General features: G+C 41.7%; 1 protein-coding gene and 1 pseudogene across 15 annotated transcripts in view; one reads left to right on the top strand and one right to left on the bottom strand.

The window, feature by feature from the left end:
• Hecw2 (HECT, C2 and WW domain containing E3 ubiquitin protein ligase 2) overlaps positions 1–13,207 on the top strand; it is a 356,226-nt gene that overhangs the window by 177,059 nt on the left and 165,960 nt on the right. The window lies entirely within an intron of this gene.
• On the bottom strand, positions 11,188–12,050 carry LOC101712728 (non-selective voltage-gated ion channel VDAC1 pseudogene; annotated as a pseudogene).

Genomic DNA, 13,207 nt, shown 5'->3' with positions numbered 1-13,207 from the left:
ATTGGCTGCTCTTTTCCTGTGATTTTGGACAGGCTTTTTTAACTTCTTTGAGCCTCAGGTACTTTGAGAATAAAATAGGTGTTGTAATAAGATCTACCTCAGGAAGTTGTAGGCAAAATTCTAAGAGATAATGAATATAATATAATACCTGAATATAACACCCAGACTTCATAAACTGGGACTTCATGGATCAAGGAAACATTGACTATATGAACAGTTATCATTCCAAGCTGACTGAAACAGACCTAAAATTTTAAAGTATCTCAGGAAACCATGAAAAAGCAGAAGGGACCTTGGGTTGCTGAGCTTAGCAGGAGCAGTGTCGCCTTGGACCCATCTGGCCAGATTTCTGCTCAGGGAGAGAGTATGATGGTCCAGGGCTGCGGTCTCTGTGAGCCAAAGGCCCAGCGCTATGGGAATCAGACCGTAGGAGCCAGAAGCCTTTGCACATCTGAACTCACTCCTTGCTTCTGATTTCTTGCTACCTAGAACCCTGTGATGATAAACTGTTCTCTCTGTAGCTTGCTGGAAGGCCAGAGGATGCCAGAATCAGGCCCCTTTCAGAGTCACCTCTACTAGTCTATTTAGTCTACTTTTCCTGTTCTGACCAAGGCTGGGATCCTGATAGAGTCAGGAGACAGGAGGCAGGTTCAGCCTGGGGGCCTTCAAGGTACAGTGTCTCCTGCTGCATCCTTCGGGCCATCTCCTGGTGTCCTGTGAGAAAGAGCTCCCTGTCCAGGTCAGTGCAGGATGCCATAGACGTCAGAAGAGCCTGGAGGTCCTGCATTTGCGAATCATGTTGTGACCCTGAAGAGGACTCGAGGATGTGCACTGTTTCCATGTCCTGCTTTTATTGGACCAGGAGCCACTTTTTCCTGGAATCTTCTCAAGGTGCTAGGGGTTCTCAGAATGTACTTCAGGAAGCTCCACAGAAAGGAAATGTCTCTGTGAGGCTCCTCGGTGGCACATCGCTTTGCCCACCTCAGCCAGCCCTGTGGCAGCACAGTTGCTGTCATGTAGGAGATGTCCTCCAAGATGCCTTATGGAGAGAGAAACCAGATGTGGCTGAAACACTTGTCCTCCATGGTCCATAAGTGCCTAACCCACATCAGATGGCTCTCTAACCACAATTTATTATCCAGCAACCAGTGTATTTATGCCTCAAACTGTGGAAAATAGGGGTTCCTGCTGCCTGTCAAGGTCCTCCTGGGGCGAGGGTGCCCCTCACCGTGGCAGTGGCCGTGTTCCTCGTGCTGGTCTTCCCTGGCAACAAAAATTAACTTACACGATGATGTCAGAAGGCAGCGCTGTGGGCCAGTGGTTCTGGCATGTGAAAAGTAAGCACATCGAGTAATCCTAAGATTCTCACTTCTCAACAACTGTGTAAACTTGTTCAGAATGGCCACAATTTTGGTACCTAGAAAAATGTACCCTTTGTTTTATGTTTTTGCTAGGTTTCTATTCTTATATATTGAAAAATTGCATACATGATTAGAGTCTAGACCTGCATGAAGAAAAAAAGAAGATAGTTGCATGTTGAAGGGAAACAAATAAATATCCATATACATAGCCATAGCCTCTGGATGCTGACTTTGCTGTTAACTAGCACTGTACCCGTGGACATGTATAGCCATTCTGTGCCATGTGTAACAAGGGCAGAACAGTAGCATTTAACTTACAGGGTTTTTATTTAGATTAAATGAATTTATATGTACAAAAAAAATAAAGCGCATGTACCAACTCCACACAAGGCATGTAAACATTGTGTACTGCAAATATGTACTAATAAAGAAAATAGTCTGAAAATAAGAAAATAAAATATTTGAATTTAAAAAACTAATGCATGGCAGAGAGTAAGCACTCTAAAATGTCAAATCCATATGCTTGGAGAAAGGCTGAAACAGCAAAATAAGTCTTTATAAAATAACCTTTTTGCACAATTGTAATGACAATGCTGGACTTGAAGAAATGTGTGCTAACTCAGGGCTTATTTAGCATAGTTGAGGTGACAGCTTTGAATGTGACAAAACTCATCTACTCCACCACTCTTCAGTGAAATGAGGAAGTTGCCAAACGAGGGTCCTGGCAGGGAGACACAGGCCCCAGTCTGGCCGCTACTCCCTCCCTGAGTCACACAGCACACTAATCCCAGTGCTCTCACTCAGCTGTCAACTGTGCTGGAACAGGGCCGTGAGATCGCAGCACCTGGAGAGAGCCAAGTCACTGCCCATGTCTGTGTCTGTGGCTACAACAGACAGAGATGTGGACTCGGTGTCTTCTCGGGGATGTGATTTGCACAGAAGTTTAAGTTTTGTGTTTTCGTTGCAGAGATAATCTACCTATGGAGGTCTGTTTGGGCTGTCAGAAGAAAATCATTTAGACTGTGTGATCTGTGAGAAGCAGAAACTTTCTCTCTCCATCCTGAGGGCTGGGGAGTTGAAGATCAGGGCCCAGCAGAGTCGTGACTGGTGAGGACCTGTTTCTCCTCACAGACCCCATGGCAGAAGGGATGAAGGCAAGAGGGATGAGCACGCTTCTTTTCTTGAGAGCTTCACCTCCAAAAGCCCCACCTCTCAGCACTTTCCCTTGGGGATTTGATGTCCATGTGTGGATCTGGGGGCACAAACATCAGGACCCCTGCACTCTCCAGAGCCATGGGGTGTATTCGTACTGATGGAGACCATGCTTTGTAGCATGTGTTCTCAGAATAAATACTGCTGTAACTGAACGAGCTTGTGAGATAAGATAGGAGGTAGGTTTGATGCATAAATGATGGGTTTGTGCCAAGCAAGAGCCCAACATAAAGATTCAACAGCAGATTTCTTGGAGAAATATGAGGAAACTTGAGTTACCACCCAGAATTATGCACAGATATCGGGGTGAACTGCAGGCCAGCTTTGCTGTTGGTATCCGAGTTAGTGTCCTTCTAAGCATGGCCATTTCCTTCCCGCCAACCAGCTTTGACCATCAGTCAGTGAGTGTCAGAATTTTGCTTTTTTTGATAACTTTCTCTGGCTTTATGAGTTTGTTTTTTTTTTTTTTTTGTATTAAATTCTTTTATTGGTACGTTGTAGGTATACAACACAATTACATTTCTCATTGGGAATTGTACCTTTATATAATGCATCTTGGTTCTTATTTTTTCCCCATTCCTAGCCCTCCCTTCATGCCCTCCACCCTTCCCTATTTACAAAGACTTTATTTCCATTTTTTCTATTTCTCATCATTTTTTCCTTTCCCTTCTTTCCTTTCCCCTGTGCCTCCCACTACCCCTACCCCTTTGGACCTTTTCTTCCTATTTTACATTATCGATTATTCATTCTAATCATTGGTACATTTTAGGTATACAATATAATGACATTCATCATTGGAAATTTGCACCTTTACATAGTCTCTCTTGGTTCTTGTTTTTCACCTTTGCCCAGCCCTCCCTTCAACCCCTCCAGCCCTCCCTATTTACAAAGATTTTGTTCCTATTTTTCCATTTTCTCATATTAATCCCATTCTCTTCTATCCTTTCCCTTAGCCCTCCCACTTTCTTCCCCTTTGCCCCTTTTCTTCCTATTTCACATGACCTATTATACATTTAGTCCTTATTTACACTTTCAGTTTCTCACACGAGAGAAACTATTCATTATTTACACATGTGTATCCTATTTATTTCACTTAAGAGTATTGCCTCAATGTGCATCCACTTAGCTATAAATGTCTCTAATTTCTCATTTTTTATGGCTGAGTAGTACTCCATTTTATAAAAAAACCACATTTTTTTAATCCAGTCTCCAGTTGATGGGCATTTGGGCTGTTTCCAAGTTTTAGCTATTACAAACTGCGCTGCTATGAACATGGGTGCACATATATCACTGTGGTATGATTCTTTTAATTCTTTGGGGAAGATCCCCAGCAGTGGAATAGCGGGGTCAAATGGGATTTCCAGTCCTAGTTCTTTGAGGTATCTCCATACTAATTTCCACAGTGCTTGCACCAGTCTACACTCCCACCAGCAGTGGAGCAGGGTTCCTCTTTCCCCACAGCCCGCCAGCATTTGTTATTGGTTGATTTCATGATAGCAGCCATTCTTTCTGGAGTGAAGTGGAATCTCAGCGTTGTTTTCATTTGCATCTCTCGAATGACCAGTGACGTTGAACATTTTTTCATGTATTTATTTGCTATTTCTACTTCTTTGTCTGAGAAATGTCTGTTCATTTCAGATGCCCATTTTTGGATTGGGTCTTTAAATTTGGGAGATCTGATCTTTTTAAGTTCTTTATAGATTTGAGATAGTAGACCTTTCTCTGAGGAAGAGCAGGTGAAGATTTTTTCCCACATTGTGGATTGTCTTTTCACACTGCTGGTGGTTTCTCTTGCTGTGCAGAAGCTTTTTAATAAGAAGAGATCCCATTTGTTGATTGTTTGTGCTAGTTCACGGGCAACTGAGGTTTTGTTCATAAAATATTTTCCTACACCGATGTCTTCAAGGGTTCTACCTAACCTCTGTTCCAACTGGTTCAGAGTTTCTATTTTAATATTTAGATCTTTAATCCATTTTGATTTTAGTTTAGTGCATGGTGTAGTTTTAATCTTTGGCAAACTGAAGCTCAATTTTTCCAGCACCATTTATTAAAGAGGCTATCTTTCCTCCAGTGAGGGTGTTTGGCTCCTTTGTCGAAGATGAGGTGGCTGAGTGTGTCTGGCGTTGTTTCTGCATCTTCTAATCTGTTCCCCTGGTCCTCAGGTCTGTTTATTTGTCAGTACCATGCTGTTTTTATCACAGTAGCTTTGTAGTAGAGTTTCAGGTTGGGGATTGTGATATCTCCTGCCATGTCTCTGTTACCTAGAATTGCTTTTGCTATTCTGGGTCTCTTCTTATTCCAAATGAATTTTTGGATTGTTTTCTTGATGTCTATGAAGTATGCTGCTGGGATCTCAATTGGAATTGCATTAAATCTATATAGCAGTTTTGGAAGTATGGCCATTTTCACTATATTAATCCTTCCTACCCAGGAGCAGGGGATGTCGGTCCATTTTCTGATATCATCTTCAATCTCTCTTTTCAGAGTGCCATAGTTTTCAGAGAAGAGGTCTTTGATTTCTTTCGTTAGGATGATTCCTAGGTATTTCAGTTTTTTGGATGCTATTGTGAAAGGAATTATTTGCCCTATTTCTCTCTCAGTGAGTCTGTCATTCGTGTAGAGGAAAGCTATTGATTTTTGTGTGTTGACCTGGTAACCAGCTACTTGACTGAATTTGGTTATTAAGTCTAGAAGACTTTTGGTGGAGTTCTTGGGGTCTTCTATATAGAGTATCATGTCATCTGCAAATAATGACAATTTGACTTCTTCATTTCCAATCTTTATTCCTTTTATTTCTTTCTCTTGTCTAATTGCAGTGGCTAATGTTTCCAGAACTATATTGAACAAGAGTGGTGATAGTGGACATCCTTGTCTTGTTCCTGATTTTAGTGTGAAGGATTTCAGTTTTTGACCATTTGGTATGATATTGGCTGTTGGTTTTTCATAGATGGCTTCTATCAGTTTGAGGTAGAGACCATCTATTCCAATTTTTTTGTAGGGTTTTTATCATAAATGCATGTTGGATTTTGTCAAATGCTTTTTCTGCATCTATGGAGATAATCATATGGTTTTTGTCCTTGGCTCTATTGATATAGTGTATGACATTAATTGATTTTCGTATATTGAACCATCCCTGCATCCCTGGGATGAATCCCAGTTGATCAGGGTGTATGATCTTCTTGACGATCTTCTGCATTCTGTTTGCCAGTATCTTATTAAGGATTTTTGCATCTATGTTCATTAGTGAGATTGGCCTATAGTTCTGTTTTTCAGTTGGGTCTTTCTCTGCTTTGGGGATCAAGGTGATGCTTGCTTCCAGGAATGAATTTGGGAGTATTGCTTCCCTTTCAATTTCATTGAAGAGTTTAAACAGTAGTGGCAGCAGTTCCTCTCTAAATGTCTTGTAGAATTCAGCAGTGAAGCCATTAGGGCCTGGGCTTTTCTTAGGTGATAAGTTTTTAATTATGCTTTCAATTTCATTGGTTGATATTGGGTTGTTCAGAATTTTTAGGTCTTCTTCATTCAACTTTGGTAATTCATATGTATCTAGGAATCTGTCCATTTCTTCTGTGTTGTCCATCTTATTGGCGTATAGGTTCTGGAAGTAGGTATTGATGATCATCTGGATTTCTGCTGGGTCTGTTGTAGTTTCACCCTTTTCATTCCTAATTGCATGGATTTGGGCCTTTTCTTTCCTTTTTCTGACAAGGTTGACTAAAGGTTTATCAATTTTGTTGATTCTTTCAAAGAACCAACTCTTGGCTTCATTGATTTTTTGTATCGTTCTCTTAGTCTCCATTGCATTGATTTCTCCTCTAATCTTTATAATTTCTTCCCTTGTATGAGCTTTGGGGTTGTCTTGCTCTTCTTTTTCTAGAAGCTTGAGGTTCAGCATCAGGTTGTTTAATTGGGCTTGTTCTGTTTTCCTAATATGCGTATTCACTGCTATGAATTTCCCTCGTAAGACTGCTTTCATTGTGTCCCATAGATTCCAATATGTTGTATTGTCATTGTCATTTAATTGAAGGAACTGCCTGATTTCTTCTTTAATTTCCTCTGTGACCCATTGGTTATTCAGAAGTGTGTTGTTCAATTTCCACGTGCTTATGAAATTTTTTGAGTTTCTTTTGCTATGGATCTCCAATTTCATCGCACTATGGTCTGATAATATACAGGGGATAACTTCAATTCCTTTGCACTTACTTAAACATGTTCTGTGTGTGAGTATGTGGTCTATTTTGGAGAATGACCCATGTGCAGCTGAGAAGAATGTGTATTCTGATTTTGTGGGGTGCAAGACTCTGTAAACATCTGTTAAGTTCATTTGTTCAAGAGTTCAATTGAGTTCTTTTATTTCAGTACTTATTTTTAGTCGAGTTGATCTATCTATTTGTGACAGTGGGGTGTTGAGGTCCCCCACTACAATTGTATTAGTGCATATATGGCTTTTCATGTCTGTTAGTATTTGTTTTATATAGTTGGGTGCACTAGTGTTTGGTGCATAGATATTTATGATTGTCATCTCTTCCTCTTGGATTGTTCCCTTTACAAGGATGTAGTGTCCTTCTTCATCTCTCTTAATTAGTGTTGGTTTGAAATCTACTTGATCTGCCAAGAGGATAGCTACTCCTGCTTTTTTTCGGGTTCCTGTCACATGCAGTGTTGTTTTCCACCCTTTAACTTTCACTCTGTGAGTTTCCTTTTGAATGAAGTGTATTTCTTGTATGCAGCATATTGTTGGATTTTGCTTCTTGACCCATTCTGCCAGTCTATTTCTTTTGATTGGTGAATTGAGACCATTAACGTTGATGGTTATAACTGAAACATATTGACTTGTCATTGCCATGACTTTTTCTTTTTGTTGGGTTCTCCCCCTTTCCATTTAATTTCTTGTCATGCCAGATGGGTTCATTCTGCTTTGCTTCCTGGGGTTGTGATCCTCAATGTCTGTTCCTAGGCTATTGTGTAAAATTCTTTGGAGTGCTGGTTTGGTATAGACGAAGTTCCTAAGGTGCTCTTTGTCATGAAAGTATCTTATTTCTCCATCCATTTTGAAAGACAGTTTTGCAGGGTACATCAATCTGGGTTGGAGGCTGTTTTCTTTTAGGGCTTGGAATATGTCACTCCAAGCTCTCCTTGCCTTGATGGTTTGTGTTGAGAAGTCTGCTGCCATTCTGATGGGCTTTCCTTTGTATGTGATTTGTTTCTTTTCTCTGACTGCTTGGAGAACTTTGTTCTTCTGTTGTGTTTCTGGAATCTTAACAATTATATGCCTATGTGTAGATTTTTTTTGATCAAGGCTATTTGGAGTCCTATATGCCTCACTTATCTGTATGTCAAGCTCTTTTCCCCTGCTTGGGAAGTTTTCTGCCATTATTTCTGTGAAGAGATTTTTTATGTCATCTGCACTCTCTCCTGTTTCTTCATTGAGCCCAATCAGTCTTATGTTATTCTTTTTTGCATCATCTAGCAGGTGCTGGATTGATTTCTCATGTTCCCTTATAATTTTGAAGCAATTTTTCTTTTCCTGGTCACTAATTGCAATCTTATCTTCTATATCTGAAATTCTGTCCTCACACTGGCTCATTCTGCTGTGTAGACTTTCAGTGGAGTTTTTCATGTCCTGGAAATCTATTTGCATCTGTTTTATGGATTCCATTTGTTTCTTATGTTGGGATTCCATCATGTTCCTCAGCTCCTCTCTAGATTTATTAATCATGTCTTGCACTAAGGGCACAATTTCTCCTGTTATCTGAGAAATTATTTCTGATTTCATTTTTTCCAGATCCCCTTTTGTTGCCAGTTCAGTGGGTCCAGGTGGTTGAGTATCAGAGTGTTCCATCTCATTTCCCTTTGGGGTTGCTGTAGGTGATCTGGAAGTCTGGTTTTGAGACTTATTTATGTGTTTTCTCATTTCGACTGGTGCGGGGGTCTGTTAGCGCCTGCACGGATTACCTCCTCTGAGCTGGGTGAGGTGGGACAGGGGCCGGGAGCAGTGGTAGGGATGGTGACCCAAAAGCCTTTCCTGTGGGCTGGGAGCAGCCAGAGGGATGGTGACCGGGAAGCCCCTTTCTCTGGACCAGGAGCAGTGGGACAACGGCTCAGAAGCCCCTACCTCTGGGCCGGAAACAGTGGGACTCAGTACCTTGGTCTGGTGGTCTGGTGTCCTCTGCGCCTTGGTAATGTGGAATCAGGTGGCTGCCTGTCTGCAGTGGGGTGATTCGGCATCTTCTGCGTGACTCAGGACCTCGGTAGGGTGTGCACAGACCTGCCTGTCTGCAGCGGGCTCACTTTATGAGTTTGTTTATCTCCAGTGACAGTTGTGTACTTGTGTGTACTTCATCAGAGAATAAAAATAACTCATGTCCACCACCACACCTGGCTATGGCAGGAGATGTGTGTTTAGCTTCATCTATCCTCAGAGTGTAGAACTGTTCCTGGTACAAAGCAGGCACTCAGTAAATAATCAGTGATGAACTTGTCACTGTACTTTCTACTTAGTCAAATTCTCTTTTTTGAGACAGGGTCTCGCTATGTAGTTCAGGCTGGCCTTGAGCTCACCGTGTAGCTCAGGGTGGCCTCAGTCTTGCAGCGACCCTCCTGCCTCGGCCTCCCTGGTGCTGTTATTGCAGGTGTGAGCCACCCTGCCTGGCTCTGCTTGATCAAATTCTTCATGATGCTATAGTCTAAGTTTCTCTTTTCCCAATAATTTTGGGGTCAGGGTGGAGGTGTCCCCTCATATGTATGAATGGGAAGAAGCTCGGGATACGCCACTGTGCATGGACCTGACATTTTCCATATCAAATGAAACATTTTACATTGAATGATCCACATGTTTTTAGATCCAGCTATTTATAGATAGGCTTCCAATCAGGGTAGTTTCCTTTGGACTAATTTGAAATAAATAATTAAGAAAAAAACCCTCCTAAAACTCACTATTATAGCAGTTATCTTAACTCAGGTCAGTTATATTTCAAGAAAATACTATGCATTTGGATCCAAGGAGACATTTTTTTTTTTTTTTTTTGGTACTGGGGATTGAACTCAGGACCTTGCACTTGCGAGGCAGGTGGCAGAACCACTGAGCTACATCCCCGGTCCTCAAGGGAGACATTCTGAAGAGCCACTTTGGTAGAAATTCCTTGGGTGTTCCTCTCAGCAGCCTGGTTTCAGATACTTGAACAGGTACATTCAGTCCCCACATTCTCAAGAGTCGCTTGACTTCAAGAGAAGCTAAAGGCCGGCTCCAGATCACAAAAGTGATTCTCTAACATGTGTACCCACGGTCTGAGGATGCTGCCGGAGTGAGTGGAGCAGTCTTCTTGGAAGAGGGTGATGGGAGCAGATCACAGGGCTGTCAGGGCAGAGCCCACTGTTGGGGAGACATTGGCAGGATGAACTTCACTGTCTACTGAGATCATCTTTAAAAACATGCTTCAGTATTCCAATATTGAACTTCAACATTCAGTGATTTATTGAATATTTGTCAGTAAGTAACTAGAGCTTTTATATCCTAATTAAATAAATGAGCTGATTTATAAAGCAGAGAAGGCTTCTACTGTCTTAATTAGATCACTTTGTGATTTATTGAATATGTGCTACAGAAAAGAAACCATCAAACAGACGACTCGGGATTTATTGTTAATGTCATGAGGCTACTCAGAAATGGAGAAAAGACTAAAATAGATTAAATGTAAGTAGCATGAGCGATTAATATTGTATAAAATATGCAAAATTAATTAGCTACCAGCTTAGCTTTTTTTTAGATTAGCTGGGTTTTTTTGAGGTTTCAATATTTTTTCAAGTTTTATCTTAAGTGATGTTAATTACAGCATTTGAAGGGGAGGATCTAATTCCACACAAAATGGAAGGCTGTAAAATGTACCCATTAAACTTCTGAAAAATAAATTGAATGGTAAGAGTACAACATAAGCCCAATTTAGATTCCTAGTGTTGTCACCGTGTGATTACAGTCACGCAGACTTCCCAGCTTGTAGCTGGTCATACACTGGTGCAAGGGCAAAAACCCACAAGATGAAAAGGAATTAAATTCTGAATGACTGGCTTCATTATATCCACCTTCTCCACCCCAGAATGGCACAAAAGAAACAGCTACCACACCCTGTGGGCTACTTTTAGTGTAAAAGAGGTGAGGAGGGGCTAGGGTGGGAACAGGTCCTCAAGATCTGTCTGAAAGAGTTCCTTTCAGATGAGTTTGTACACACCATCAAGCCTTGGGCTTCTCACCAATTAGGGTTAGGAAACTAAGGTTTGATTCTCAGAAAGTCGCCATTTCATTCATTAACTCAGTGCAGATTTACAAAGTGTTTACACATGGTCAGCTTCCACTTGCAGCCACATCTAGATTTTTTAAAAAGGAACCTGGCATCTCTAGAGGGGCCACCAAGTTGTCCCAAGTCTACAGCTGAAAGGACCTTTTTAGGAATTGGGTTTCTTTTGTGCCTTTGAATTGGTAACACCTTAAAGCTGAATCATCTTTAACCTGGAGCTCTAACATGATTTTTTAGCAATTCTTGCATCCCAGACATACAACATTAAAAGGTATACTAAATTCTGAAGGTAGCTATGCTGCAAAATAGTTTAAAGTTAACAATTGTACAGTATTCATTTATGCTTGAAATTCCAGTCCTAGACCAAGTTTGTGGCCTCCGGCATTGCCATTCTTGCCATCCAGTAGAGCTTACAGTGTCAGTTTGATTCCTGGCTTTAGGGTCTGAGTATATCCTAAACCAATCAGGATGGAGTTGTTCACTCTGGCCTGAGAGGCAGGCTTTGGGGTCGATCTGATACTTGGCTGCTTTTCTGAAGCGAGTGTTACTGTTTCCCGCTGTCCCAGCAAGATTGACAGCAGTCTCCAGCTTCTTGTTCACCTTCTGGTAAATGAAGTCACCAAATTTTGTCCCGTCATTCACCTTAGTGTGAAGCTGGAACTCATCTGTTTTGTAACCAACTGCAAAGTTGCTCTGGGTCACTTGGGACTTTGCAGTCTCAAAATTCATCTGGTAGCCAGCCAGCCCTCATAGCCCAGCACCAGCTCCACGGATCGAGGTCCCTGTGAGGTCCAAGTCCACATCACAGCCCAGGTTGATGTTGTCCCGCTTGTACCCTGCCTTGATTGTAGCTTTTCTTCCCCCCGTGTTAGGTGAGAAGGATGAATCGAAGGTCAGCTTCAGTTCACACGCAAGCTGATCTTCCACAGTGAGCGCGGTGCCCAGGGTGTTGTCCGCGGTCCACTTCTCTTGTGAATGTCGGGCCGTACTCGGTCCACCTGTACATGGTTTCCAGACTTCCTGTCACTTTGCTGGTCTCTGTGTTGGCTGAGCCCAAGCTTGTGAGTTCCAATCCATTCTCAGATTTGGTTTTCAAATCAAGTTTTATTAATCCAAACCCGTAGCCCTTGGTGAAGACATCCCTGGCAGATTTGCCAAGATCAATGTACGTAGGAGGCACAGCCATCTTCTGCCGGGCAGCAGTGGTGGCGGGAGCCAGCGGCTACAGCACAGTGCGCAGCGGGGAGTGGAGCCTAGCTTTTTAAAATCTTAATTCAGGACATTTAGTGAAAGACTGTGAAACAGGTGGGAAGGACATTATAAAAATGCTTTCATTTCATCGTATAAATTTGCATAAACTTGTGTTCTCCTATTTGATCCCCTACAGCTCATGAATACTCTTTGCATTTCGATGATTTGCTGCCTTGTGATTTTTTTCAGTGGTGCTGTTGCTTCTCTGGGGCTGTGAGGGTGGAGACCAAACCTTAGTCATTGTTGTGTCCCTGAAATCCAGTAGATATTTGACTCACAGAAAGGGCTCAGTGGATATTGAGCCCTCTGATCAAGTGAGTCATTAAGCTTAATGAACAAATTATTTTTGACACCCAGACCTTCCCCCAGGGAGGTCCAGATTTAATTTCCCTTTGGCTTTGCACAGCTAGAAGTCATAAGAAATATAACATCTGAATCTTGTGTTAGTAGAGAGCAGATGAGTTGCTTTGTATTTTAACAGCCTTTTGAGGCTGCATGACTCTCATCTCTATTTTACAGATGAGGAATATGTATACGGCCTGGAGATTTTACGTTATGGGCCCCAAATCACACACATGATAGAAACAACATCTGAACAAAGAAAATATATTTGACTACCAAGATAAACTGCTTGAATTTTTTTTTTTGGCCATGATATAAATGAAAATGTTTTCTCTGTTGAGCTGTTAGAGATTTGAAATGAGTGATTACATACAATGTGGAAGTTCACTATGGAACGATTTCATTTTCTCGGCTGAAAATAAAATCATTCTTGGCTTCCAGGGCCAACTGGTTGACGTCACATTTCCATGGATGTCACTGGGGACCTAGTCATTGCAAATGCAGTAGGGCTTTCTCCACATTGATCTTGGTTCCATCCCCCCGCCGCCCCCTGACAAAGCCTCATGCAGTCATAGGTGGGGCTTTTTCAGAGGTGGCTGAATCTAGAGTGTGTGACTGATTTATGGTGCAATACTAGGATTGAGGGTGTTAGGATTAAGGGCAGATGATTACTAAATCAGTCCACTGATTGGTTTGGTACCACCCTAATCCCACTATAAGGGACAGAAAGAAGCTTGTTTTGTTTCTTGC

Source organism: Heterocephalus glaber, unplaced genomic scaffold, assembly GCF_053883595.1.
Source record: "Heterocephalus glaber isolate CG9 unplaced genomic scaffold, H.glaber_assembly_v1.0 deba00001779, whole genome shotgun sequence".
In the NCBI taxonomy this organism is placed as follows: Eukaryota; Metazoa; Chordata; class Mammalia; order Rodentia; family Bathyergidae; genus Heterocephalus; species Heterocephalus glaber.
This window is presented reverse-complemented; position numbering and strand designations above follow the sequence as displayed.